Source organism: Emys orbicularis, chromosome 6 (assembly GCF_028017835.1).
Source record: "Emys orbicularis isolate rEmyOrb1 chromosome 6, rEmyOrb1.hap1, whole genome shotgun sequence".
NCBI classification, from domain to species: Eukaryota; Metazoa; Chordata; order Testudines; family Emydidae; genus Emys; species Emys orbicularis.
Window position 1 is genome coordinate 108,115,940 of NC_088688.1, and position 27,256 is coordinate 108,143,195.

General features: G+C 41.2%; 1 protein-coding gene across 1 annotated transcript in view; it reads left to right on the forward strand.

Annotated features, from left to right (window-relative positions):
- Positions 1 to 21,473: 21,473 nt before the first annotated feature.
- MPDZ (multiple PDZ domain crumbs cell polarity complex component) overlaps positions 21,474 to 27,256 on the forward strand; it is a 123,903-nt gene continuing 118,120 nt past the window's right edge. The window contains exon 1 of the mRNA XM_065405917.1: positions 21,474 to 21,539. The gene's annotated coding sequence lies outside the window, so the exon portion shown is untranslated. The remainder of the gene's footprint in view (positions 21,540 to 27,256) is intronic.

The window sequence follows — 27,256 nt, forward strand, 5'->3', positions numbered from 1 at the left end:
CTCAGTGTCAGCAAAGCACTGAAAACTCCTGTTCAAAAGGACACCATGTCCATCCACCAGCCTGGGGAAGGCAGCACAAGAGGGAAGCGATTCTGGCAGATCTTTGGGGAGTAAGAATCCATTACATAGTCCCACACAGGCTAGTAAGCTTCAGAAACAACAGTTTTACTTTTCAGTGTGGTTTTCTATGTTACTTTCTTTGGGAACTTGACTAATTCCCACCCTAATTCTATGACCCCAAAAATAAATCCATCCCAGATATGTGCATAGATTCATATACACCTCTACCTCGATATAACGCTGTCTTCGGGAGCCAAAAAATCTTACCGCGTTATAGGTGAAACTGTGTTATATCGAACTTCCTTTGATCCACTGGAGTGCACAGCCCCGCCCCCCGGAGCGCTGCTTTACCGCGTTATATCTGAATTTGTGTTATATCGGGTTGCGTTATATCGGGGTAGAGGTGTAGTTTAAGGCCAGTGAGGACCATTTGACCTTCTAATCTGCCCTCCTATATATTACAGTCCATTAATTTCACTCAGTTACTCCTGTATTGAGCCCAAACACTTGTTTGACTACAGCATATCTTCCAGAAAGGCTTCCTGTCTTGATCCGAAGAGATGGAGAATCCACCATTTACCTTGGTAGTTTATTCTGATAGTTAATCACCCTCATTGTTAAAAACTTGTGCCGTATATCCCAATTTGAATTTGTCTAGCTTCAGTTTCCAGTCACTGGTCCTTTCCTCCACTATATTAAAGAGCCAGTTAATATCCATTATTTTCTCCCCATTAAGGTGCTTACACACTATGATCTAGTCACCTCTCAATCTCTTTGATTAAAATAATCAGATTGATGTTCTTAAGTCTCTCAGTGGAACGGATTATCTCCAGCTCTCAAATCACTTTTGTGGTTCTTTTTTGCACCCTCTCCCATTTTTCAATATCCTTTTAAAAATGTGGATAACAGAACTGTACTCAGTATCCATCTCATCAATGCTATCTATAGAAGTAAAATTGATCCCTGTATGCCTACTCACCTCTTTATACAGCCAAGAATTGTATTAGCCCTTTGTGCCACAGCACTGCTGTGGGAGCTCACCTTGAATTGCTTGTCCATTCTAAATCCTTGACCCCTAAATCCTTTTCAGAATCGCTGCTTTTCAGAATACAGTGCCCCACTCTGTATTTATGGCCTGCATTCCTTGCTCAGGACATGTTCCACAGCATACATACCTTTGCCTGGTAGTTTTAACCTGCACCTCTCTCTCTAAAATGAATCTGGATGTTGCAGAGGCTGTTTCTCTTATGTAGGTTGCAGCCAGGTAATCTGGTCTGTCCGGTAACTGCTCCAGAGACTTTTCTTTCTAGACAGTGAGGCTTTGTGTTTCTTCACAGGGACTTGTCCTTCAAACACGGTATCCGTTCCTGTCTCTGTTGTTCTAGGTGCTGGAGTACCTGAATCAGGACCTTTGCTGAGTTCCTGATTAGTGAGCCTCAGGCCTTAGATACATGGCATTCCACTTCCTTTCAGGAGTATGTTAGGTGTAATGCTTGCTCTAATATGGCCCATCCCCATAGGTTGCCTCAAGGTCTCTGGTGCCTGCTTTCATCTTGTTTTTTTTTTTCTCCTCCCAGTGCCATCCATATGTCCTGGAAGCTTATCTCCTTCATCTCTTCTTACTGGATCATGATCATGGCACCACACATTGGTCATTAAAGTAAGCCTCTGGTAAATGCTATTGTTTCCAAATTAACTTCTTGTTAGGCAGATCCAGCTCACCTAGTCCAGGTATTAGGGAACTAAATGTGATCAGGGCATACCCATTGTCCACAAGCTCTGCAACTGCCATACTGTACTGGATGCAATTGCTCCACATATTAATGATAATGATCCAGTAATGCCCACTAGTTATTGAGTGACATACAAATGGACTATCCTGAGGAGATTGTTTGCAGCTGTGAACAGGTTATTAGTATGGTCTGAACTCTCACTATGTTAAGTTTAGAAGAGAGATAAGCTTGCCAGCGTAGATTGGGACAGGAAAGAGAGATCCATCATGAGCTGAAGTGTTCCATGTGCTCTTTTGGCAACGGTGCTGAAGCATACCATTTGATTATCCTGGCCTCTTTTGTGACTGATGTGCATTTCTCTGACATCTCTGAAACCTTCCTCCTCAACATAATGACTTGGCTTGAGGCATGGCTTGGCCTTGTTGAGGTCAGGGATACCAATTAAGGATCAGAATAGTGGTATTTGTGGTGCGTGCTCTTGGAACAAAGAGGGAGATCACACAATTAGGGCTAATGAGGTCTCTACTTCTGAATTCAGAGCTCCTGTGTTGTGAGTTTATGACATTTAGGGAGCTGAAGCAAATATCTATAATTTTGTTTAACTTGACCTTGTATATGGCTGAGCTTCTTCTAACATTGCTGTTTAATAGTTCACACACTCGTGTGTGGTTTTCTTCCCCTCATTTGGTTTTAAGAACGAATCTCCACAGTTCTCATTCTTCATGACCATCATGGACCCCGGTTCATGGAGTGAGAATGTTTTAGTCTGCCAAGAGGTGAGTTCAGGGTTTTGTTACTCTGTCAATAGTTTATGACATCACTAACACCTAAATCAATGCAAAGAATGCAGCTGTGTTCTGCATTAGGTGTTAAGGATGTCAGGGAGGCATTCAGATAGCAGGTGTAATGGTGGTTATATAAGTACCTAGATAGACTGTGACTCTGTACATAGTAATATCTGTCTCTGTTTTTACTCATGCCTTACTTGGGCAAAATGCTCACTGGAGTCCTTAGAAATTAATGTTCTACATGCAGTGGCTAAAACAGTGCATTGTAAAGAAACCCCTTATGTTAGGTTGTACACAATAACGAACACTATTGGTAGCATGTATATTTTAGTTTGTTTTTATGAGAGAGGGACTCAAGTTGCAAAATTTGGATCAGGAGTCACTCTCAAGCACTGCACAGCCTGCGGGTGTTGGGATCAGGGATTCAGCCCTTAAGTGGAAGGGACCTGTGTAATTGGATCTGTGGATGGATTTCAAACATCCCTGAAGTTAAAGGTTGTTGAGACCCAGGGTTTGGGTCCAGGCCTATGATTCACACCATACATGTATGTGAATGCCATACAGCTTCTATAGGTATGTTATAGATTAACTTCTGCTAAGTTATTGCTCTCTCTAGGAGCTCTGGCCCTGATTGGCTGTGCAATGGCAAGAATAAATCTTCCCCTTCCTTGCATAATTATGTGGAAGCAAGCCACTCACAACAGAAATTCCTAAGCTCCCTGTGCTTTGGGGAGCATAGAGACTGGTTGCTCCTGCTCCTCCTGGAGTAGGATGCTGTAAAGGGGTGGGAAGAGGTGAGGCCATGGCCATATATTGTGGGGAGGCAATTTGGTTCACTGTAATGAATGGAGCAGAATGCATTCCCTTTGGGACTAAAGAGAAGCCTTTAAGGCACAGTGATGGTGGTGTGGATCTGCACTACCCCCTACCCAGACTTGGCTTAAAAGTCACAACTTCCCCCTGAGTTTTGTCAAATCTTTAGCTCCCTGACTGGAAAAATAGAAGGTTCTCCCACCCCTATCTCACTCTGGGTGGGTCAAATTCTGAAGGCTTTACTCATTCTTTATCTCAGACTTTGCTCAGTCCTTACTCATACACCCTCCCTTTGAAGTAAGTGGGAGGTAGTGTAAAGACTGAACAAAATCCAAGTTTAAGGACCTCTTGATTTGGTCTTGTGACTGGATAGCTGAATAGGTCAGTCATACTCAGTCATTTCTCGTGTCTTACAAAAGATAATGTTGTTTTTCAACATTTCATAGCTGCAATTTCTAATTTTTTTATAACAAACCAGCCAAATATGTTTTGCATTTGTTGTGCATTACCAAATTTACAGCTAAATGATTTTGAGACTAGCTTGAGAATTATGGTCATTCCCTGCTCTTTCAGCCAGGCTTATATTTATATTTAGGCTGTTTATGTTTTTTGTGTGTTTGAAGGATTAAGGGTTCTAGTAAAACTGAGTACTTCTCAACAGGGGGAGCTACACGATATTTAGCAAAACTTCTGAAATAACCACACACAATATGTCTAGACAAATGTCATTTAAATTCAATTAGGTATATTTGGCAAATCATCTCAAGCCCCAGCTAGTTATCTGACCTAAAACAAGTTCCACTATAACTAACTAATGTTAGCTCATGATCATACTCATTGTCTGAATAAATTTCCTGCATACAATACTAAATAAGGAAACCACTTTCCACAGTCTAGTAATTGAGTTCCATGACTGTGGTGACACCTACTGGTACAATAATATTTATAACTATTATACATAATATTTGAGACAAAATATGACCAACTTGTTAACCTGGGTATACAGAAAATGTTACCCCTTGCGAATCACTTATTTTTAAAAAATAACTTGTTAATATAATTAACATTTGTTCTAAATGAAATGTACTGTCAAACAATTTTATTGCTTGAGAAGATTTGACATTAAACATACCACTGCAGTATTGCATATCTTTTAGCAAAGTGGAGAAGAAATGTATGTTCTTAGTTCTGTAGGGTAATTGTTGTTAACTTCACTTAGGCTAGCAAAGGAAAATGCAATGATACTGTAGCTAAGGGTATGTCTAAACACGGATAAAAGACCTGCAGCCCAAGTCTTGTGAGACCAAGTCAGCTGAACTGGGCCAGCTGCAGCTGTGCTGCAAGTCTTTTATCCCTGTGTAGATGTACCCTTAGGGTTCAGGCAAAATGAGGTCATTCTGTGTTAAATTTATCTGACCCCTCTGTCATCAGCTTTAAATGGTGATGAGTGTCAGATTCCCACCTCACAGAAAATTGCTTAAAGGTGTGGCTAGCATAACTCAATCTCTGATTTGACATAGTAGGTCATTCCACCAGCCCCAGTCAACGTAGTACCTAATTCTGTGATTGCCTTTAACTGCTAATAATTCATTTAAATTTTTGCCCTCAGAAAAATGCAATGGTAAAAGGAGCTCTTCTGGAGAAAACTTCATAGCTGAAGAGGGGCCATGGAAGGAAAGGCATTAAGTGCAGCCAAACGGTGTGGCTCTGCAGTGCTTGGTAATCAGGCAACACAGGGGCCTCCTATGGAATTCTGCAAAACTCTGTCTATTGCTGAGACAATCTCCATGGTGATCCATGGAACGGGAGCATGTGAGAGAGTGGGGTTACATTATGGATTGGCTAGGGAAGTGGCAGGGCCATGCTTGGTGGGACTACAAAATGCAGGGTCTACTGGTCACATACCCTGTGTGTAGGGAAGGCCTAGGTCCTGATTCAGCAAGGTGCTTCTTAAGCACGTGCCTTTATTAAAGCACAAGGTTAGTCCCATTGAAGTTAAAGGGACCACTCGCACACTTAAGTACCTTGCTGAAGTGGGACACAGCTGATGCGTCTTCTTCTCATTGGCTGTGAACATGGCCGACACCCTGACTTTTGACCTGAAGGGAGAAGTACTTCCTCCTACCCCTTCATTGATCCCCCTGAACTGTTATATTTGGATGCTGCTTGAGGGAGGAGATTTTTAACTCTTAGCTGGCCAAATACATTGTGACATCAGTGGAGTTACAGCAGGGTTGGATTTGGCCCAAACATTCCCAGGAGGAGATTGGTGGCTTTGGTTTTAGTTTTTAAAAAAAGCCTAGTCAGCAGACTCCTAACATCTAACTTTCACTGTAGTTTACAGAGAAATACATCTAAAATTGTGCTACCTTTTTAAAAATGTTTCATTACTAGATTTCATAGGAACATGAAACAAAATGTTTAAAGTTAGTAATGTTCTCTTTCATTTTAGTTGAGGCTCTCCAGACTGTAAAACAATATTCTTAATCTTCTCCAGAGAGGGGAGGCATGACGGTAGCCATGCCAATTCCATTAAGAATGGAGAAGCAAGACTAAGAAATTAGATCCCTTTCTGATTTAATGAAGAAATATAGGTTGATGTGCACCTAAGATACTTATAATGCGAATGTGGGGCTCTTGGAATGGTCTTAACATCCCTTTTAAAATGAAAAAAGTTGTGGGACCTCTATAGTAGCTATTGCTTGATTTTGTTTATTATCTTCATAAAATTTAACTTGAACAAGTAGTACAAAAAAGTCAACATAACATACTAGGGGCCCTTGTTAAACTGAACAGAGCTACCTTTAAAATGGATGATTTATGCTTGTCTTGGAACTAAACAAGAATTACTCTGGACATATACTCCTTTACTGTAGGTATGTTAGGAATTTTTGGTCTCAGCTTTTGGATTTTAACAAAACAAGAACATAAGTTTAAACTACAGAATCATCATAACAAAATCAGTGGTCCTGACAAATGATTATGAACTTAATTTGAAAAAAAGAAACAAAGACCTGATGTCCTGCTTATTATTTTTTCCTTAAAATCATATTTTGCATGTCTGAGGATTTCAAAGCACTTAGAAACATTAATGAATTAAGCGTCCAAATAAACCTATGTAGTAGACGTGTATTATTCCCGTTTTATAGTTAAGACACAGGGAGATTAAATTACTTGCTTAAATTCACAAAGCAAATTGGGAACGTTAGGGCTAGAACTCAGATCTCCTGAGTGCTAGTCCTGTGCTTTAACCTAAACTTTGTTTGTTTGTACACTTCTTTCCTTATTTTTTTTCATAAATCCAATAAGTATTGGAGAGGAGTGGAGCTGAATCTTAGAGTTAAGGGTGCAAATACATCATTAATTCAAACCATTATTGAAATGTTCAAAATTCAAACGTTTGAAATTGAGGAAACTCAGAATTAAGTTTTCCACAAACAACTTTAAATCTGAGCTTGCATTCTTTCAAACGCTGGAAATCTTTCAGCTGATTTCAGTGGGTCTTTGGATTTGGCACCATATGAGGATACTGGTAACTGCTAAGTGGTATAACAACTTTAGAAATGGTTCATATCATTCACTACAAATGAGAATGTAATACACTGCAGTAGTACATATGTTGAATTTATTTCAGTGACTAATATTCCAGCATATGAGGCCAATTGGTATATTGTTAAGTAGTAATGGTGAGTATTAGGCCTACCTGTGAAGGACGGCATCTTAGTGACATGCAGAGAGAGAAGATGGAGGAGGTAGCTACAGTGGAACTCCTAGTCTGTATTTATACATTCAGAGAGTAAGGCCTGAAGGGATCATTATATCATAGTTTGTTCCCATGTTAATCACCCTCACTGTTTATTTCTGTTTTGAATTTGTCTGACTTCACCTTCATCCACTGGAAATATAAAATATATTAAAGTGTATTATCTTATTCAATCATTTAAATAACAGCACTGATAAACACAGGAATTGATGTCTTGGTCAATTTATTAGTTTAATTATTCTTAATCACTGCTCTTCTTGATAAAAGGTGCTTTGTAAATATAAAGCATTATTAGTACTAGTTCCTCTCCTCTGATGCTGTTGAAAGAGACTTCAGCTGGTTTGATTTGAGTAAGCCACATATTGGTGTCAGATACTGTGGCTTTATCTGTCTCTAGATTTGGGGTCAAGTTCAGTATTGGTGGAAGAGCCAACTTCCACTGACTTCGATGGGAGTTCGTTACTCTACTCATGCCAGGGTTGAATGTGATATGTGTTTACTGTATGAGTCAAAAATGTAGAGAAGACAGCATATTCTTGCATCCCTTCAGTCAGCCTCACTCTTTACAAACAAAGACTGTGACAACTATTTCTGCACCTGGCATCAGGTAAACTATTAAATCCAATACTGGTCAGCTATTTTGTGTATCCCATCTTCACTCTTCAGTTAGAAATCTTACCAATATTTTATCATATTGTAATTTAACAATGGTAAATGTCAATAGCTTCCACACGCTGCAAGGGTTTCTCCCCAGTGAATTAGTGAAATGTTAATGTTACATTTAGAGCTAGGTAATAATAGCTCTGACTATGAAGAGGCAGGATAAACCCTACACTATGTCTGAGCCATGCTGGATGCCTGATTAAATAGAGAAGCTAATCTGGACTGGCTGCCTTTCCCATTTTATGATTCTATAATAGATGTAGTGAATTCCAGTGATGAGTGTTTGCCTGTAGTGCACGCTTCTTCTTATCTGACAGTCCTGGTAAATGTAATCCTTAAATTTCTTAGTGTTTCTGGGGTGTTCAGTTGATGTATTCACAATTTTGAAGAGAAATTAAGACTCTTTCTGAGAATTGTCCCAGATCCTAGTTTACTGAGCCATCTGCCAAATTAATTTGAAGTATCTATCTTTTTTTGTTTGTTTTGTTTGAGCTTCTATGCTGAAAGTCTATCCGATTTATTATTTTTCTCATTGGAGAAACACTTACTGAGCTTTAACAGATGTTCAAATTCTTTAATTTCTAGAGTTTCCAAGTCCCCCCGGTCTTAATGAGTTCCTTCAGTACTCTGGGTTACAAGACTTTTATGTTCTCACAGAAAATTTGATTTCTCAAATCTCCCATCAAGAGTGAAAAATTACTTACCCCCTGTGACTAATGCTGAGTTTTTATGGAAGACCCTCTTGTAGGCAATACATAAGTGTTATTACCATACTTAGTACTTGCTTCTCCAGCTAACTGCTGATGCCTAGAAGAAGTTAGTGACATCTGAAAGTGAGTAGACAAAACTGACACATGAAGTTATTCTCCAAATGTATTTGTTGCAGGGCTGGGGGAGACAAAGATCCTGCATCTGATTCAAAACTGAGTAAGAAAAGTTACTCTCCGCATACCACCAACAGAGCCTCAACTGCCATGGACGCTGGTTTGCCAATTAAAGATATTTCTTGGTTTTCCTTTATAAATTAGAACTAGATCCAAATCAATTTTCCCCCCAAACATTGGGGGGGTTGTTTGAATTAAGTAACCCAATTTGAGACTGGACTCTCCAGTTGGACTCTCAGGACATCAAGCCTTGGCAGTTGCACAGGAACGGACCAAATGGCCAACAATTGCTACGGCCGACTGTCTGGCTAAGTGTAGAAGAAGAAGAAGAAGAATTTGAGACTACTACAGATATGGACCCAAGACATACAGACCAGATTTGGCTGTGGATTCAGATTTTAGATTTGGCAGTTCCAGTTTGTGCCTGTCTCTATTTTTAGTAAAAGTTGTATAAGGGCTAATTCTGCTGTCACTTACACTAGCATAGTCATTGACTTGCACCAGTGTAACTGGGATCAGAGTATGACCCACAGTTATTCCAGTGTGGAACAATGAACTGTCACATTATTATAGTCTGTGGGACAGATGTCTCAGAATAGGCACAGCACAGAAGGTGCAGTCCGGGGGAAGTGCAGGAAAAAGGTTCTGGGCTGGCTGTGGGCTATTGCAGCCCCTGCTCTAACTTATGGCAGCTTTATCTAGGCTATCCAGAGGCTGTGCCACAGCCTGGAGCAGTCCAGAATTGCCATAACGCTCAGCACTATAGATATTCAACTTCTGCCCCTAACATGCTTCTTCCTGGCTCTACCTTGGCACATCTCTTATGCTGAGCGCTGTGATGGGGGCCAGACAGCAACCCTACACTGCTCTTGCACTGGGGGAATTCTGCAGCTGGCTGCAGCACCTGTACAACCCTTATATGTCAGCAGAGTAACCTATAGGGTGTGGGTTGGGGGCCAGAATTGGGTACCATGTGTTTAAGAAACTCTTATCTTATTGCAATATAGGGTTATATCTTTCAAGAGCTAAGAGCTGTCTGTATTTTCTACCTTTTAGCATTCTTTCTCTCCCCATGTGTTTAGTGACATTAATTTTTCAACTTTTTAATACTATTTTGCAATTTAGACCTGCAAAATCAATAAAATCAAAGTTCCCAAAGTGATGTAGGTGTCAGACAGCATCACCCCCATCAGAACGTTTATTTTCTAGAACAGAATTTTTATTATTTTCTCTCTGCTTATAAATTATATGATGTTAAAATATTAGTAACATCAGCTTCAAAATTCATAACTTTGCAACTCTTAAATCCATGTTCTCTTCATTTTTTTTTCTTTTTGTTGCTACGGGGACAAACCTAAAAGCAAGCATCTGATGGAGGTACTGGAAATCACAGCTCAGCTGAGGCTTTCTTTTCATAGCACATTGAGAAGCTTACTGGCTGTAGATTTGATTATTGACTGAGGCCAGAAAATTGAAAAGATGTTTTATGAGGGACCCATAACTCTATGCTTTGCTCTCAGTGATGTAGGGACTCTTACAGGCACTGATTGATGGATGGAGTCAAAAATTGAGAGCTGCTGGTTATTGGCATTGTTGGTGCTGAAACATAGCTAGCTAACACTGCTCCTGTCTCCTCCACCTGCACCTGTATCCAAACAGAGAACCTGACCATGGATACCTCTACCCAGATCCTGGTGTGGATTTGCAGAGACTGTGGCCTGCATTTCCCACTCTCAGAAAGCCAGGCTGGGGGACAGTCCTCTGTGAAAGGTGCCTGCTGGTGGAATCTCTCAGGAAGCAGGTGGGAGAGCCTACAGGAGGAGGTGGCTAGACTGAGGAGCATCCGTGCCCATGAGGAATTCAAAGAGAGTATTCATATGGAGATGTCCAAGGTTAAGGAAGCTATCTATCTAGAAAGGACTGTTGTCATGCCACCACGGGAGGAGGATATGGCTCTGTCACAGGGAGGACACTGGCTGCCTGTTACGTCTGGCAGCAGGCACTGCTCCACCCCTAGTTCCAACCCTCCTACCATAGTGATGAAGAACTGTTATGCTGCCCTGGCAGCGAGCAATGAGGAATCACCACCAAAGGTGGAGGAGGAGAAGCCATGTACCCCCAAGGATCGCAGCCACCACTCCCAGGAGGAAACATAGGGTAATGGTGGTTAGTGACTCTCTTCTGAGGGGGACGGAGGCACCCATCTGCTGCCTGACATGGCATCCTGTGAGATATGCTGCCTGCCAGGGGCCCATATCTGAGACATTATGGAGGGATTGTTAAGGATCATCCAGCCTTCTGATTACTACCACATGCTACTCATCCATGTGGGCACTAATAATACTGCCAGGTATGTCCCTGAGCAGATCAGAAGTGACTACAGGGCTCTGGGAGTAAGGGTGAAGGAGTTGGGGGTGCAGGTGGTGTTCTCTTCGATCCTTCTGGTCAGGGGTAGGTGGGCCCAGGCAGACAGATGCATCCTGGAGGTGAATGCCTGGCTGCGAGGATGGTGTCACCAGGAGGTCTTCGGATACCTTGACCACGGGATGCTGTTCCAGGAAGGACTGCTAAGCAGAGATGGGGTCCACCTATGGAGGAAGAGGAAGAGCATCTTTGGATATAGACTGGCTAACCTAGTGAGGTGGGCTTTAAACTAGGTTCGATGGGGACAGGTGAGAAAAGCCCACAGGTAAGTCCAAACATAAAGACCTGCGAGAAGGTTCAGAATTTGGGGGGAGCATGTGCCATTATAGCAGGGTTAAGGGAGAGACAAGAGAGAATGTGGGGAAATCAAATTAGTATCTTAGATGTCTGTATACTAATGCGAGATGTATGGGAAATAAGGAAGGACTTGAAATGCTAGTTAATAAACTATGACATAGTTGGCATCAGAGACTTGATGGGATAATACACATGACTGGAATATTGGCATAGGAGGGTACAGCTTGCTCAGGAAAGACAGGCAGGGGAAAAAAGGGAGGAGGTATTTCCTTATATTAAAAATGTATACACTTGGACTGAGATTAAGATGGAAATAGGAGACAGACTTGTTGAAAGTCTCTGGGTAAGAATAAAAGGGGTAAAAACAAGGGTGATGTCATGGTAGGGGTCTACTACAGACAACCTAACCAGGAAGAAGGGGTGGATGAGGCTATTTTAAGCAACTAACAAAATCATCCAAAGCACAGGACTTGGTGGTGATGGGGGACTTCAACTACCCAGGAGCGGCGCCAGGGTTTTTGACGCCCTCAGCGGGGGTCCTTCCGCGCTCCCGGTCGTCGTCGGCAATTCTGCGGTGGGGGGGGTCCTTCCGCGCTCCCGGTCTTCGGGGCACTTCGGCGGCGGGTCCTGGAGCGAGTGAAGGACCCGCCGCAGAATTGCCGCTGAAGACCCGGAGCGTGGAAGACTCCCGCCGCCGAATTGCCGCCAAGGGCGGCAAAATGCCGCCCCCCCAAATCTTGGTGCCCTAGGTGACCGCCTAGGTCTCCTAAATGGAAGCGCCGGCCCTGCAACTATCCAGATGTTTGTTGGGAAAATAATACGCCAGGGCACAGATTATCCAACAAATTATTGTATTTATGTAGTATACTTCATTTTTTTAAAGTACAATTTCTAGCATGTATTGAGCATTGCAGGGACTGATAAACTCTGCTCTGTTACACATATGTAAATCCTCAGCAATTCCATTGACTTCAATGGGGTTACTGTGGCTTCACACCAATATTACTTAATGGATCTTTTCTTATCCACAAGAGAATCTGCTTATCAAAAGTCAAACCATGTAGGGTCTATTCAATAGAAGGGGGTCTATTGAAACAACTCCCTGCTTATTACATTTCCTGTAATGTCAGGGACTGAGGAATTTTTTTTTTTTTTGGCAACAGTCTTACATTGACTCGTAGTCTGTGATTCACTATAACTCTCGGATCCTTTTCTGCAGTACTCCTTCCTAGGCAGTCATTTCCCATTTTGTATTTGTGTAATTGATTATTCCTTCCTAAGTGTACTATCTTGCATTTGTTGTTATTGAATTTCATCCTATTTATTTCATACCATTTCTCCAGTTTGTCAAGAACACTTTGGATTCTAATCCTGTCCTCCAAAGCACTTGCAACACCTCCCAGCTTGGTCTTGTTCACAAACTTTATAAGTGTACTCTATATGCCACTATCCACATCATTTTATGAAAATCTTGAATAGAACCAAATCCAGGTCAAATGCCTGTGGGACCCCACTTGATAGGCCCTTCTAGCTTGACACTGAACCATTGATAACTACTCTGAATACACTTTTCCAACTAGGTGTGAACCCACCTTCTAGTACATTTGTCTAGGATATGTTTCTCTAGTTTGAGAAGGTCACGTGAGATGGTATCAAAAGCCTTGCTGAAGTTGAGATATCACTTCTTAAATTCTGTGGCTATTCATTGCCTGCTCTATCAACCTGGAGTCCTGTTGCTGCTCTTTGCTTGGAACTAGAAATCATATTTCTGATACTTCAAGGAATGGAAACTGCTTATCTAAAATGTGTGATAGGGTATCAGCATTCTGTGGCATGATGGAATGGAGAGTGAATTTACCACATGCTTTTTAGTGAAGGTATGACAAAAAGGCTATACCAGGAAATCCAAACAAAACAGTCCACCCCCAATTTTTGGGGGGGAGAGGGAAGCAGGCATAGCATGAAGAGAGAGCATTTATAACTAAAAGAAGGCTGAGGTCCCATATTTATGTACTGTATAATCAAAGATCAATCACAGTGCTGATTGAACATCAGAAACCTTGATTTGTCAAATGTTGCCTTTTTTTTTATTAAATAAGTTATTTGACCAGCTGCTTTTGTATCACACATGGAGGTGGTGATATCCATGTGATTAACTGTAGCTATACACAGTGGACTGCTTCACCTTAGTCCCACTAATCCATCTTCAGAGAGTTTATTCTAAAAATAAATCAATTTGCTGTAGAAATGTCCTTGCAAATATGGTTCCCCTCCCGCACAAATACATTTTTGGTTTAGCATGGACTCTTCTCAGCTGAATGTGTCCTCCTGAGTGATGAGATGACAGAGAATGGAGACAAAGGAATACAATGTCACTTAACCACATGACACCATGTTAACACCCAGGACAACATAACACGCGGCAGAATTGGTCAGCGCCCCTTCTTTTTATTTTAAATCCACAGTCCCCCACATCTAGGCACGATCCATTTGTCTAATCCAAACTTTATTAAAAAGACATCTTGCCTCTTTAAATCCTGGAACAACCATTGTATTGATGAGTCTCCCATGTCACATTACATCTGGACTGCATCCCTTTCAGCATTTCCGAAAAAGTGTCTTTAAACTTAGTGGTCTGCGACTGGGGTCTGTCACATCTGTGGGCACCTTGCAGAAAATACAACAGTTCTTAAAATAGCCTTAATCTGACCAAACCAGACTCTCCTTGTAGGTATTCTGCATCTGAATAATCTATGATAAGGTGTATGTGCTTTGTCACTCATTTGGCTACTCTATTCTACCAAGAGCCAGGCCTATGCTTTTAAACCATCATGTTTGTATGTAAATAAATGCCCTTTTAATTTGCTGTAATTTCAAAAATTTTGTTCTGTAGTTATAAATAATTAACATACCTTTTATGAGATTTTTGATTCTGTTCTACCTTAAGGCATACTCTACCCTTCAAGCAATGTGTAAACACCAATAGCAATAACAGTTAGAGTATGTCTCCAGGGGAGACAATCTTCCTTCCTCCCCACCCTCCCAAATGCAAATCTATGCAATACTCTTGCCAAAATATATGCTCCAATAAATCAAACTAATATTCTGTACTTGCCAGTACAATAATCCAAAAATTGAATGAATCCCACCACCACCTTGACAGAGTTCCTAATTTTAACTTTACATAATAACATGAAGGGTGTTACCACCAGCTGCATTGCTGTCTGTTTAGCCTTCTGATTTTGAAGCATTATTTTTATGCTGAAAATATAGGGGAACATTATTTTGCATTTGAACGTATGTTTCTATACTGAAAGTTGTACTATCATTGTTTTCAAACCTTTCAAATGGTGGGGCAAGCCCTTTTGGAGAGGGCAATACTCTGTAATTTAGGAAAACGAACATGGCTTATGAAACTATTTAGTGTTTACATATATATATATATATATATATATATATATATATATATATATATATATATATATATATATATATTAGTTACGTATTGTTTTTCTGGTTAAAATTTGAACATATTTTGAGTTTAATGTCCTTGATTTTGGGGGAAAAAATACAATGGCTCAAATTTATATCTATATTTTCTTCTGTACCGTTACAACAAAAAGAAAAGACCTGAGAAAATAAATACATTGTTTCATACAAGAGCCAGCAAATCCTTTCTTTCTGGGGAAGGGTTGGGGAGATATCATTGTTCTCGAAGGAATCTGAGTGAATCATTTTAGTCTTCTGCCCTCTGTGGTAGGACCTCATCTAAAAAGGAAAAACAGAATAAACTAGCTAATTACTCAGGCATCAAATTGCTTATCAACTGTCTTCCTAGCCACTCCCCTAGACTGTCACATAGTTCCATTTACTAATTTACTAATGGATCTATGTAATTTATTCTGCATAATTTCCTTTACAAAGGCTTAAGAGAACCCGTACTAGTGTGACATTTTTTGTTATACCAGTATAAACTTCTAATCTAGACATGTTGAAGTGGTGTGAAGTAGATCTTGCATCACACAAACTCCTGTTACAGACAGTGTACTTAAATTGGTGTAGTTATGCCAGTGCAAGTTAATATAAACAAGGGCTAAGAGAGTACGTTTTATGAATTTTAGTAGATGTAACCTGACTACATCAAGAGACATGGCAAAAGATGAATTGTAAATGTCATTTTACTTGAGGAGTTAATGAACGTACCTTACCCAATATTATGCACATTAAAAATATTTTAAAACATAGATCCACTACAACTGCACAGTACACTTGGAAGTTGTCATACAGTAGATATTGTTATATACCTAACATGGATAATTACCTTGTGGGCCTAATTCTGGCCTGCCTTACATTTCCTGTAAGTCTATTGACTTCATTGTCTTTGACTTGTGGGATGTCATGGAGTGTAAAACAGACTAGAACTTGACCTTACTGAACTAATGTTTTCCAGTAAGCACTTCAAGTCACTTTGATCTAGGTAAAAAACCAAGCTCTAATTGCATCCCCTAGGAACACAGGAATTGACATACTGTATGATATCTGTGGTCCACTCAGTCCAATATCCTGTCTCCAACAGATGCCAGCACCAGCAGTTTCAGAGGAGAGTACCAGAATCCCACAGTAGGCAAACGTGGGATAATCTACCCTCAGCCAAAGTCTCATCCTCCTAACAGCATGTTTTCTTTTTTTTAACCAAAGCTGCACATTGACCAGAGGCCTTAATTGAGCTGTTTACAATGAACTCAGATTACTTTCCTGAGTTGATACAGTTAATTTAAAACATTATACAGTGTCTGAGTAGTTCACATCTTCCCCTCCAATGAAAACGATGTAAAATCTACCCAGTGGTGCAAGTAGGGCAGTCCCGTATGCCATACCAGAAAGATATTTATAGACACAGCGTGGCTGTAGCGCCCCCAGTCCTTCTACACAGTTGCATCTCCTGTCTGGGGTTTGTACAGCAGCCCCCCAGGAGGACAGGGCTGGGGGTGGTAGAGCCACGCCGGAGGAGCTGCCAGCGGGGGCTGCCCGGTGGCACCACATTCTGCTCCTTTCACCGCTGGTGTTCCCGGGAGAGTCCTGCAGTTCAGAAGTCTCCAGCACAGCGGGAGGAGGACAGAGCCCCTCCCAGCCCGGTAACGTGGGATGGGTCATGGGGAGAGGAAGGGGAAAATGCAGGGCATGAGGAGTCACGTGGGGTCATGTGAGGAGGTCACGTGCCCCCCCTTTAGCTGGTGCAGCATACTGAATGAATTGTAATGAATTCTATTTGTACTACTGTATCTACCAACCATCTTCGAAATTGGCATGCAGAGGTCACTAACTGGTTCTCATGGTCACCACATTCCCAACTGTCTATCTGCCCTAATGATCTAACTCCTATCACCACAGCCTGTTTTTCTGTCAACTTTAACATTCCCAGGAGTGATGTCATCAGTGTACGAAGAAGCGTCAGCCTCCTTTATATCAGTTAGAAGGTATGCCCTAGCTGAGGGTGGGATTCCTCCATTCCACCTGTGTGCCCTTCCAGCATGGGCGTAGCTTCCTCCACTTTCCCAACTTCTTAATTCTTTCTTTTCTGCTGAAAACTTTTTTAAAAAAAACCTCTTGTTGTTAACCCCTAAACTTTGCTACACAACATAATATAGCATGTGTCACCACATCTCACATTTGCAATGAATTGATAAGGGTTCCTAATAGGAAAAAAACAAAAAGGTCTCCACCCATCAGCTATGCTCCTAAATAAAGTGTCCAAATGCCTGAACACACAAACTTCCATTGATTTAATTTGTAATATTGTCTGAAGGATTTTGGCATTTCCCTGATGAGACTAAGAGACCTAAGACTTCTGGAACTGCTTAATTTGGTGTCGTTACCCCTTAATTTCTGTGCAAGGACAACTACACTTCCCAGAGCTCAAGTACCATTCCCAGTTAGCACCACCTGGGCTGCAAGTGACTCCAAATTTTCTATGGACATGGTGTCCCTACCCCCATTCCGCCTACTGATCAGTGGAGCTGGGTAGCTGCAGAGGGGAGTGCATGCTGCATCCTATAAGTGATGGTATAATAGGTGTCAAAGAGCTCCAGGAAGCATTCTGTTTCACAATGCACAGTGTATCCTGGCCACAGGTACTTTGCAACTCTTTCACTGCTGCAATATGGAGCAGTCACTAACACACATAGTCTGCTCCTGTGTTTCTGTTCTTCTGCAGGTTATTTTATGTGAGTAATTTTACAGCTAGTAATTATACAAGCAAACAAGCTGTAATTTACTTTTTAAATTTTGGGCTGGTACAAAAAAAGTGTGTGCAAACTTCAGAATTACTGGGGAACTTATAGAAGCCCAGTAGAGTACAGAAATGTCACTGTGACTAATATAACCCTGCTATTTAATTTAAAACAAATCAGTGGACAAACCAGAACATGATGGTCTGAAAGACAAAACAGAACCTTCCAGGTTGTAAATGTTTGAGTTTAATACCATGGCTGTATTTGTAGGATCTCTGTTCAGATATAGTCCAGTACAATCCCATTTAGCTAAAGGACAATGTTTTTTTTACCGTATTTGAGATGAAGAACACAATGGTGTCTTTTATTGACCTAATGTGGCAATGTTTACAATTCAGTTACATTTTGACAAAGTAAACCAAATCAAAACAAAAACAAGCAAATCAACACACAGTACCAGGCCCCAGTCAACTGCAACATGACATATTCAGCAGGGCAAGCCTGCCTTCTTTCTGGTACTAAGGATGCTATCACAACAGAGCTGCCTGAGTAAACAGGGAACAAGAGGTGATTTCTTGGCAATATAAAGGAAAATAATGACCCTACTGATAGTTACTAAATAAAAAAGTACATCAGATAGGAAGCAAAATGCTCAGCAAACATAAGAAAAAAAGCATTAGCATTCTTTTTTGTGCTGAAAATAAATTGCACTGTCATTGCTTTTATTCCACTTACATATTTGTTGTATTTTACTCTAGGGATATTTGTGTATATATATGTGAAGGGTGCACAGTAATCTCCATCTGTGTTTTTTTGGATATTATTTCAAATCCAAATAAAAGCTTAAATCCCCCCCCCCAACACCTCCCCTTTCTTTTAGCCCTACAATCCTACTTAATAACAAAAATTTATTTAAAGAAGTTTTCTCTCTTCTACCCTTCTCTGTTCAAACCCTGAACAAAATATCCCTTTCCTGGAACAAACAGCAGGATGTTTGGTTCCCTTATTTACTTTGTACAGTATAATACATATATCCCTCCCCCATTTTTTTTCCTCTGTAAGAAAAATCTCTTCCGATTCAGTCAATTTTAGAAAAGAGTAAAAAGAAAATTGTAGCATACAAGTCAGGGAGGGGTTATTTATGCAGTCTTTCCTGAATTAATAAAAGTGTTGCCTGAATAAGAGATACAAAATTAGGTCCAAATGTACTAGTGATCAAACCTATTTGATGGTGGAACAGTTTCTCAAAGGAAGTAGGGGAAACAATCACTGGCACTATTTTGTCTATTTTTTTCAATTTCCTTTATATATTTTATAGCACTTGGTATAGTCACTTGCAATGTTCCCATTGCACACAGTCATTTTTTGTGCTTTTCTCACAGTAAGGGGGAGAAAAAACATTAAAAATTAAAAAAAAAAAAAAGGAAAATGTGACCGCAAAACCACAGTAACTGGCAGGAGAGGAGGCAGCTCGGGGCCAGGTCTAGTATCTGAAACAACAAATAACTTCTAAAAAATGATTGGATTGCAAGTTGATGTCCCTTTAAAAAGAAAGAGAACTAGGTAAACGGCTATAGGGAATAACGCTTAAAAGCCATGTGCGGCCAGACCAGCTTGGACCGAGTTTTTAAAAGGCCACTAACGCCCCAATCCTGCGCAAAACCGTGTGCATTACTTTACTGACTAGAGTAATCCTGTGTGTTTGCGGGATCGGGTCCTGAATTTGCAACCTCCAGCGGGACGGCACTACGCAGCGTCCTGGATGAGCACAGCTCTGCATGCTGTCTCCACAAATTGCTTGCACATGTGAGGTACCGTGTGTGTCTGTGTGTTACAGGAGCCATCACTTCCCTCCCCCCAAGAAGACATGCTTGTGGCATGCGAATGCGGAGGCCGCCACTTTGCAAATGTGCTCCTGAGCAGAGCAGCTCCGAGGCCCCCCCTACATCTTCCCTCAGCAGGCAGGGCAGACGCAGCACAGAGCAATGCGGGCGAGGGCAGCAAGTGGGGCCCCTCCTGTTGCTGGCTGCTGTTGTCATGGTTCCTTCTTTGCAGCCGGTTCCTACTCCCACTTCTGCGGGGCTCGGCTTAAGAACGTCTGGTAGCTGGGAGGGAAAGGGAAGGGGGAGGGGGCGGCTCGCCGTCTAATGGTTGGGCAGGATTAAGTTTCATGGTAGCCTCTGCGTGTTTATCCTGCACCTCCTCTCAGGGCCGTTACTTGGGGGCGGGGGGGCAGGAAGGTCTGCAGAGCCAGCAAACAAGGGCTGCAAGTGGTCTTCTCCCCCCCCCTCCCGGCTCGGCTGCGGGGTGCCTGGAGCAGCAAGCCGGGTAAGCTGCGAGCGGCGGGGCGGCGGCGAGCCCGGGGGGCTGCCCGGGAGGGTAGCGCTCGCTCCGCCCGGGGAACGTTCTGTGGGCGCCTCGGGAGAGGCCCCGGGTCTCTTTGCCCCCCCCCCCTTGGTGTCACTGTAAAGGGATGTGGGGGGGAGGGGTTCGGGCATGTTCCCCTCTCACCCCAAAGAGGGGATTTACCCATAGCCCCCCCCCCGTAAAGTTTTCCTGTGCGGGGAGGGAGCTGGGGCTGTGGCCCCTGGGTTTTGCTAGGAGGAGGGGAGGGCGCCACAAGGCCTTGCGCGGAACAGGGGAAGCAGCTGGTGGTGGTGGGCTGAGCCTGTTGCTTCTTTCTTGAGCTTTCGTGCGGGGGGCTGGCGTGCAGCGGCCGTGCAAGGCTGCCGCAGCAGGGCACGCTCGCCGGCTGGCGTTTGCTAGACCCGGGGCGCGGGGGAGGGAGGGGAGAAGGGGAATGATGCTCTACCGAGAATGTTTACTTGGCTCGGCTCGTAAGGGCGCGTCCCTGGAGGCGGCGAAGGGATACTGGTCACTGCTGCTCCATCGCCGGCCTGGGCCAGGAGAGATCCCGCTGTAAACAAAAGCCACATCTCCGCTGGGTATTGCAAGTAGCTTCTGGCGTGGGCATTTTGTAACCCCTGCGAGCTGACCGGAGGGCCCCCCAGCTCGCCTCGTGGGCTCTGCACGCACAAACCCTATTTTTAATACGGTATTTTGCAAACGATCTTGTGTTAGTCAGCTCCCTCCCCCCATTCACCCCCCCATTCAACATGATAAAGTCTGAGCTCCAATTTAAGGGTGTCAACGAACGTGTTGCACGCCTAATTGCCTGGCGTAGAGAGAAGGGGAGAATGCAGGTTATGAGGAGCATCCTCCGTCCACACCATCAGTTGTAGAGAATTTGCAAGGTGCTCGAGGTCTGCTGGGAAGAAGAACTGCATGTGTGGTGAATCTGTAAAACCTTTTGCGTTGAGTTGTAGTGAGTGTATGAACCTAGGAATGCTGAAATCCTTCCCCAAATCCTTGTGATTATTTGTCTTTGAACCGCTTGGCTAAAAAAGAAAACCCTTCTCCACCCCCTATTCCCCAGATTAGTGCCTGCAGGCAGAATGTTTGTCTGAGAGACTCCATGAAAGCTGAAGTTGAAGAATTTGATGCAGCTACTAATAAGAAGGCTACACATAGTTCTGCATATCTTGTGATAAATAAACTACATTTGGTGTTGGGAAATCATGATGACTCCCTGTTCACTTTCACTGGAATTTCAGGAATTCTGATCTTGAAAAAATATTTATTTAAATCAACATATTTAGACATTTTTCCAGCAGAGTACAAACAAGGGCCAAATTCTGCCCTCAGATAGTCCTGTTTACTCAGTGGGAATTGTGCAAGGTATCAGAGGATAGAATTTGGCCTTGTGTCTGGATAACTTTATTTTATTTATTATGTTTACTTAGGTGTATATGCTTTTAAACACTTGAGAAGATGAAACTGATTACATACGTGTGGAATAAACTATAATACCTTTTGAGGGAAAGGTAACGTTTGCACTCTATTTATTTACATTTCATGAGATGGATGCATTAGTTTCTGACTTGTGTTGTGATGTATTTCCCCTCCAGTTTTAAAAATAGTACCTCATACAGCACTAGTGATGTTTGCCCCATATCACCTGCTGCCTGTTGAAAATAAAGTGTTAGTTTTGCTGGGATTTCTTATAAAGTGAGAGGAACATGAGGGAGAAGAATAGCAACCCCTTCCATGAAGTTTTGCTTAAGCACTGATTGCTAATTAGGGTATATTATTATTATTTATTTGTATTACCTGGGGTCCTTAATCATGGACCAGGACCTCAAGGTGCTAGATGCTGTACAAACAGAACAAAAAGACAGTCCCTGCCCTGGAGATATTACAATCTAAGTAGTATCTGTAAGGGTCCAATCCTGCTCCATTGTAATCAGCAGCAAAATGTCCATTGATTTAATTTTTAGCAGGATGAGACCCGTTACATTACTATATTATTCACTTCTCAAATGGACAACTTGGCGGTGGGAATCAAAACTAAAAGAGAGAAAAAGTGGGAGAATGTTACTTTAGAATAATGATTTGCTTTGCATTTGAAAACAAGAATGGGTACAATATAGCAGATAAAACGTAGTGTAGTTTTTAAATGTTTAATTAAACAAATAATGTATTTAAGAAAATGAGCTTCCACTTCCTATTTAGCTTCAGCATTAATGTATTTGTCATTAAATGTCTGAGTTGGCATATTATATGTCCTGAAAACTTCCCTGATTAACCAACAATTTATGTGAAGGGAAAACTGGGAAAAAGTGTCAGTCACTTAAGAGAAAAAAACCTTGGATGTCTTCGTTAGCAAGATAGAGAAAACTATGCCATTTGTAGTGTTTTAGTTTAATGTGCCTAAGAAAATAAAATTATGAAATAATTCTAACGGTATAGACATATTCTGTTAGTGTTAAAATATATTTATTTGGAGAATCAGATATCCAGTGTGTGACTGTCATTTTTATTTTAGAGTTGTCTGGGGTAGTTGATGTTAAGCTGCTATAGCTGCCATGCTTATTTTTGTATGGAAGAATGGTACAAAATGCATACTAGAGTAGTTTATATAATGAAAATGACTTATTTATATAATAGCCCAGACATGGTCAGATAAATAATAAATATCATAGAAAGATATTTTTGAAGAGTTTATTTCTTTTCTTTCAGCATCCCAGTTTTATTTAGAGAGCGAAAACATGCATCCACAGCTACCTACCTACTCTGGTCTTCCTACATTGATTTTTTTCCCGTGCTGATTATCATTTTGGTACCGTGCTAATGCTTTTCCTTTTCGCTAGCAGAGAAATGTGCCTATAATCAGTTACTTATGTCACTGGCTTTTATGAATATGCTCCCAGAACCTTACACTCCAGCCTACTATTGAGTAGATTTTTGTCTGAATACATTCTTCCTGCTTTGGGATAAAATCTGCCCTAGGCCATCTAATTGATATCAGCACGAGGAAACAAGAAAAAGCTTTGCTTTAATGTTAGTACATACCCCTTATATTTTTTTTCTGGCTTTGTGTGTCTTTGGAATCCACAGAACACAGTTCAATGAAACTTTTTACAGCTTATCAATTTATAGACGAGTTTGAATATTTTATTATAGAATAAAACTCCTCGCACACAGGCCACATTTTAATCATCAGATTTAAAACCATCTGAAGGCTTTCAGGATCATCCAATCCATGCTCCAAAAAAGTAAAACAGAAAATACAGTACTTACCCAATAGATTATGATTTCTGTGAAATTCATAAGGGTTGAATAAATCAGCTGCTTAAGTGACCTTTACTAGCATCCTACTGAGGTACCTGAAGTCAGCAGGCTACCATGTTTAATGAATATGACCTCATTAATTTAATACTCATGGCAATGATATTTTTATTTCACTCATTGGGACTCCTACCAAGATCATATTGCAATATTTAATTTTGTTCCTTTTCTACATCTGTCTATACATTTATGTGTAAATATGTGCCCTCTACTATCTTGGAAAGAAGCTTTGGGGCTGTTTTGGCTGGTAGTTGAGAAATAAGTGGCCCAAAAAGAATTAAGGTGTTAAATTGGTAGAATTCTCGTTGTTATTTGGAGCAGGTCTTTCCATTGAAAATATTAGCATAGTCAGAAGAAACCTGTTACATATTCTAATATGACATTGTAAAAATATGCTGAATTTAATAGTCTTTTAGTATAGAAGACATTGTTTTATATTTTCATGTCCTTCAGTTGTAAGAAAAACACTGAATCTTTGACAAACCTTTTTTTGAACTGTTGCTTACTGTGCTGGGAACTATTCAATATCCTGTAAAATATGTAGATGTTTTAGGAGTCCTAGAGTAAATGGTTCAATTTATAAATGTTTAAGAGTGTAAACATGTTTGGATTTGAAATACTAATTCCCAAAGTATATTTGTTGAAAAGCTTGCCTTGTTTTACAACTTGTGGTTAGCTTTATAATTGGTTGAAGCGACTAATTCCATCCACGTAATACAAGTTTACATTTCATATAGATGCTATTTTAAAAAAATAGTTTACCAAAATATAACGTAACTTCCTTATGAAAAATTCAGTTCTCCTAATAGATTTCCATTTTATAATGCTGCCAGCAGTTAATAATAGTTAAAATAATTAAGAATAAATGGAATCAGGTGCATTTGTCAGTAGGAAAAAAAAAACTTAAACATGTTTAAAATTTTGAATCACACTAAAAATATACTTAATTAAAAAGTACGTGTTAGTAAATAGAATACTTGAATGTACTTGTGTCTTATCACAGAACAGATTGTAATATTAAGAACAGGTGTATAGGTAACTTCATCATACAGTGTTGTGCTAAGTTCCAATTAAACAGCAATATGATTTATACAAAAGTGTTAACAAAATAAAACTTATAAAAATAAAGTAAATAAAACTAGAAGCTAATTTAAATGTTCAAATTATTTTTTCATCCATCCCTCAAAAATATTTAATATGACTTTTAGCTAAAGTAAAAATATTTTTATTCACTGTCATAATTAATATATATTCAATGTATTATATTTTATTTTGTGCATCTTTTTTCATCTTGGTTCATACAAAATTATACTAAATTTGCAGAGATTGGGAATAAAGCTTTTCATACTGAATTATTTACAGTCTTAATATGACCTACAGTCTTTTGTGAACTGTCTATTTTTTAAATACTTAATTGCATTTTTACTTTAAGGGTCTCAAAATCCTCTTTTATTGGTGTAACTTTTAAAATTTAGATTTCAGGCTTCTTGGGCCTGTCAGTTACATACTTTTTAGTCAAGGGAAATTTGTTTGGTTCATGAACTGTGTAGAAAAGTGCAAATTGCTTTTGCTTATATTAAATCCTCAGTGCAAATTGCTTTTGCTTGTATTAAATCAGTCCTCCTCCCATCATACAGAAGGGTGTGCTCTAGACTCTACTGGCTGAGGGAACATGTGGTTAATCTCAGTCTGGAACATGAATGTCCTGTCAATAAAACTCTGTATATCGCTCCTGTGTTTCTTCTTACCTTCTTGTCTCTGTGCCTCCCCATTTATCCATTCCCATTCCCAGCCTCTCCAAGCACCACCAGCAGAAGGTTGTGATTTGTGCATAGCATTTACTGAGCACAGTGAAAATGATACAGTCCATGCAATTCTTGTCTGTTTCACTCAACTTTTGTAGGCACTCCTAGGAAAGCACTTCAGGCAGTAGCATAGCCATGGTTCTCCATGGAGGTGAAAGTAAGAATATAGCAGGGTTCTGCTGGAAAAGTGGTTTTTTCTTTATCCTGTGCCCAAATTAACCTACCTACATACCTTAGAAACAGAATAACATGATCAAAGCAAAACAACATTTGTATGCCATGTGGGAGCCCAGAGTTCAATGTTTGCCTCCCCCTCGGGGTTGCAGCCAGTGGTGGCAGTGAGGCTAGGTGACAACAAGTTTACCTTTGGGGATTGCAAGCTGTAGTGACAGGGAGACTTGGCAGTAGATAGTAGCATCCCCTACTTGTGGGTTGCAGTTTGTACTCAGTGCCACTGACAACGACAACGCGATGGCATCCGAGTGGCAGCCAGACAATGTGGGGCGGGGGGAGACAGGACAAGGATGGAAAAAAGGTGTACTAAGCAGGCCAAATTCAAGCGTAAATGTAGATCGAACATTTTAAAATGTTGGCCTTAGTGTGTATATAAAATGTGTGTCCTGAATATTCTTTTTGTTTAATTGAAGCAGACTTCTGTTTAGTCTCTAAGCCTTATAGCCAACATTTGGGCCTGGATATCAGTCTTAATATAGGCATTTCTGTTGTATTCTGAAAATGCTACCAGTACAGTAATGGCTGTAGGATAAAGCCTATTATGGTGCTTTCTATTTTTGACATTGCATGTTTGCTAATCCAGCGCTATAAGCATTAGTTTCCAAGGTATTTATCTTAAAAAGGATTTGTGAAATACTAGATGGAGTACCAATCAATGAAGCAGGATGAAGCGCTCTCTTGGAAATTATATGATCAAATATAAAAGAACTCATTAGATGTGGGCCAATTTTTCTTTTTGGTGAAGCTTTTGACGGTTGAGTTAAATGATTTCACTGCTGTAGTTAAAGCGATACTGTTAGCATAAAGCTCACGGCTAGATTCAAGAAGGCCCTACTCCTGTTCCCGTTGATGTCAGTGGTGCAGGATCAGGCACTAAGGGTTCAAAGATGCAACATGCTGTACGCTTCTTGCCAATTGCTCTGCAAAATTGGCCCTAAAGTTGAAATAAGGAGGTGTAACTTACATTCTGCTCCAACAAAGGCGGATTCAACCCAGAGGAGAGCAAGTGCATTCTTGCTGCTGCCTCCCATTGAGATTATTCTAGGGGGACCAGCTTTAACCTCTATCTCTAGGAGATTGGTGGATGGGCGGCACTGAATCTGCCCTCACTGAGCCTCTTTCTAGTCAGTATCACCTACATTTTGTTGCTGTTTTGGTCCCCTGTTGACTTTCCCCAGCAGAAGGGAAAAGATGCTACCACTTTTGCCACCTCCTTGTCCTCCCTGTAGCCTGTGTCATCATAAATCCGGGTGTGAATTTAACCTCATATTTAAATAATCATGATTATCATTGCTTCTACTGCTTAAAGGATAACTTAATGATTATTAAATCATTGCTTAAATTATAACATAAATTTTAAATGTCCAGTTCACTTTTTATTGGCTTGTACAATGATAACAGAGGGCAGTTTCACTTCTCTTTCCAGTTATTGAGGGAATCTAGACCAGAGGTGGGCAAACTATGGACCGCGAGACTTTCCTGCCAGGCCCCTGAGCTCCTGCCCCGGGAGGCTAGCCCCCGGCCCCTCTCCTGCTGTTCCCCCTCTCCCGCAGCCTCAGCTCACCCGCCGCCGGCGTAATGCTCTGAGCGGTGGAGCTGTGAGCTCTTGCCAGGCAGCGCAGCTGCAGAGCCGCAGCCTGACCCAGTGCTCTGTGCTGCGTGGTGGCGGTGGCTGGCTCCAGCCAGGCGGCGCAGCTGCCTGTCCTGCTGCTCTAGGTGGCACGGCTGTAGCACCGCCAGCCACCGGTGCTCCAGGCAGCGCGGTAAGGGGGGAGGGAGCGGAGGAGTTGGATAGAGGGCAGGGGAGTTCGGGGTGATGGTCAAGGCAGTCAGAGGGTGGGGAATGGGGGTTGAATGGGGGCAGCGGTTCCCAG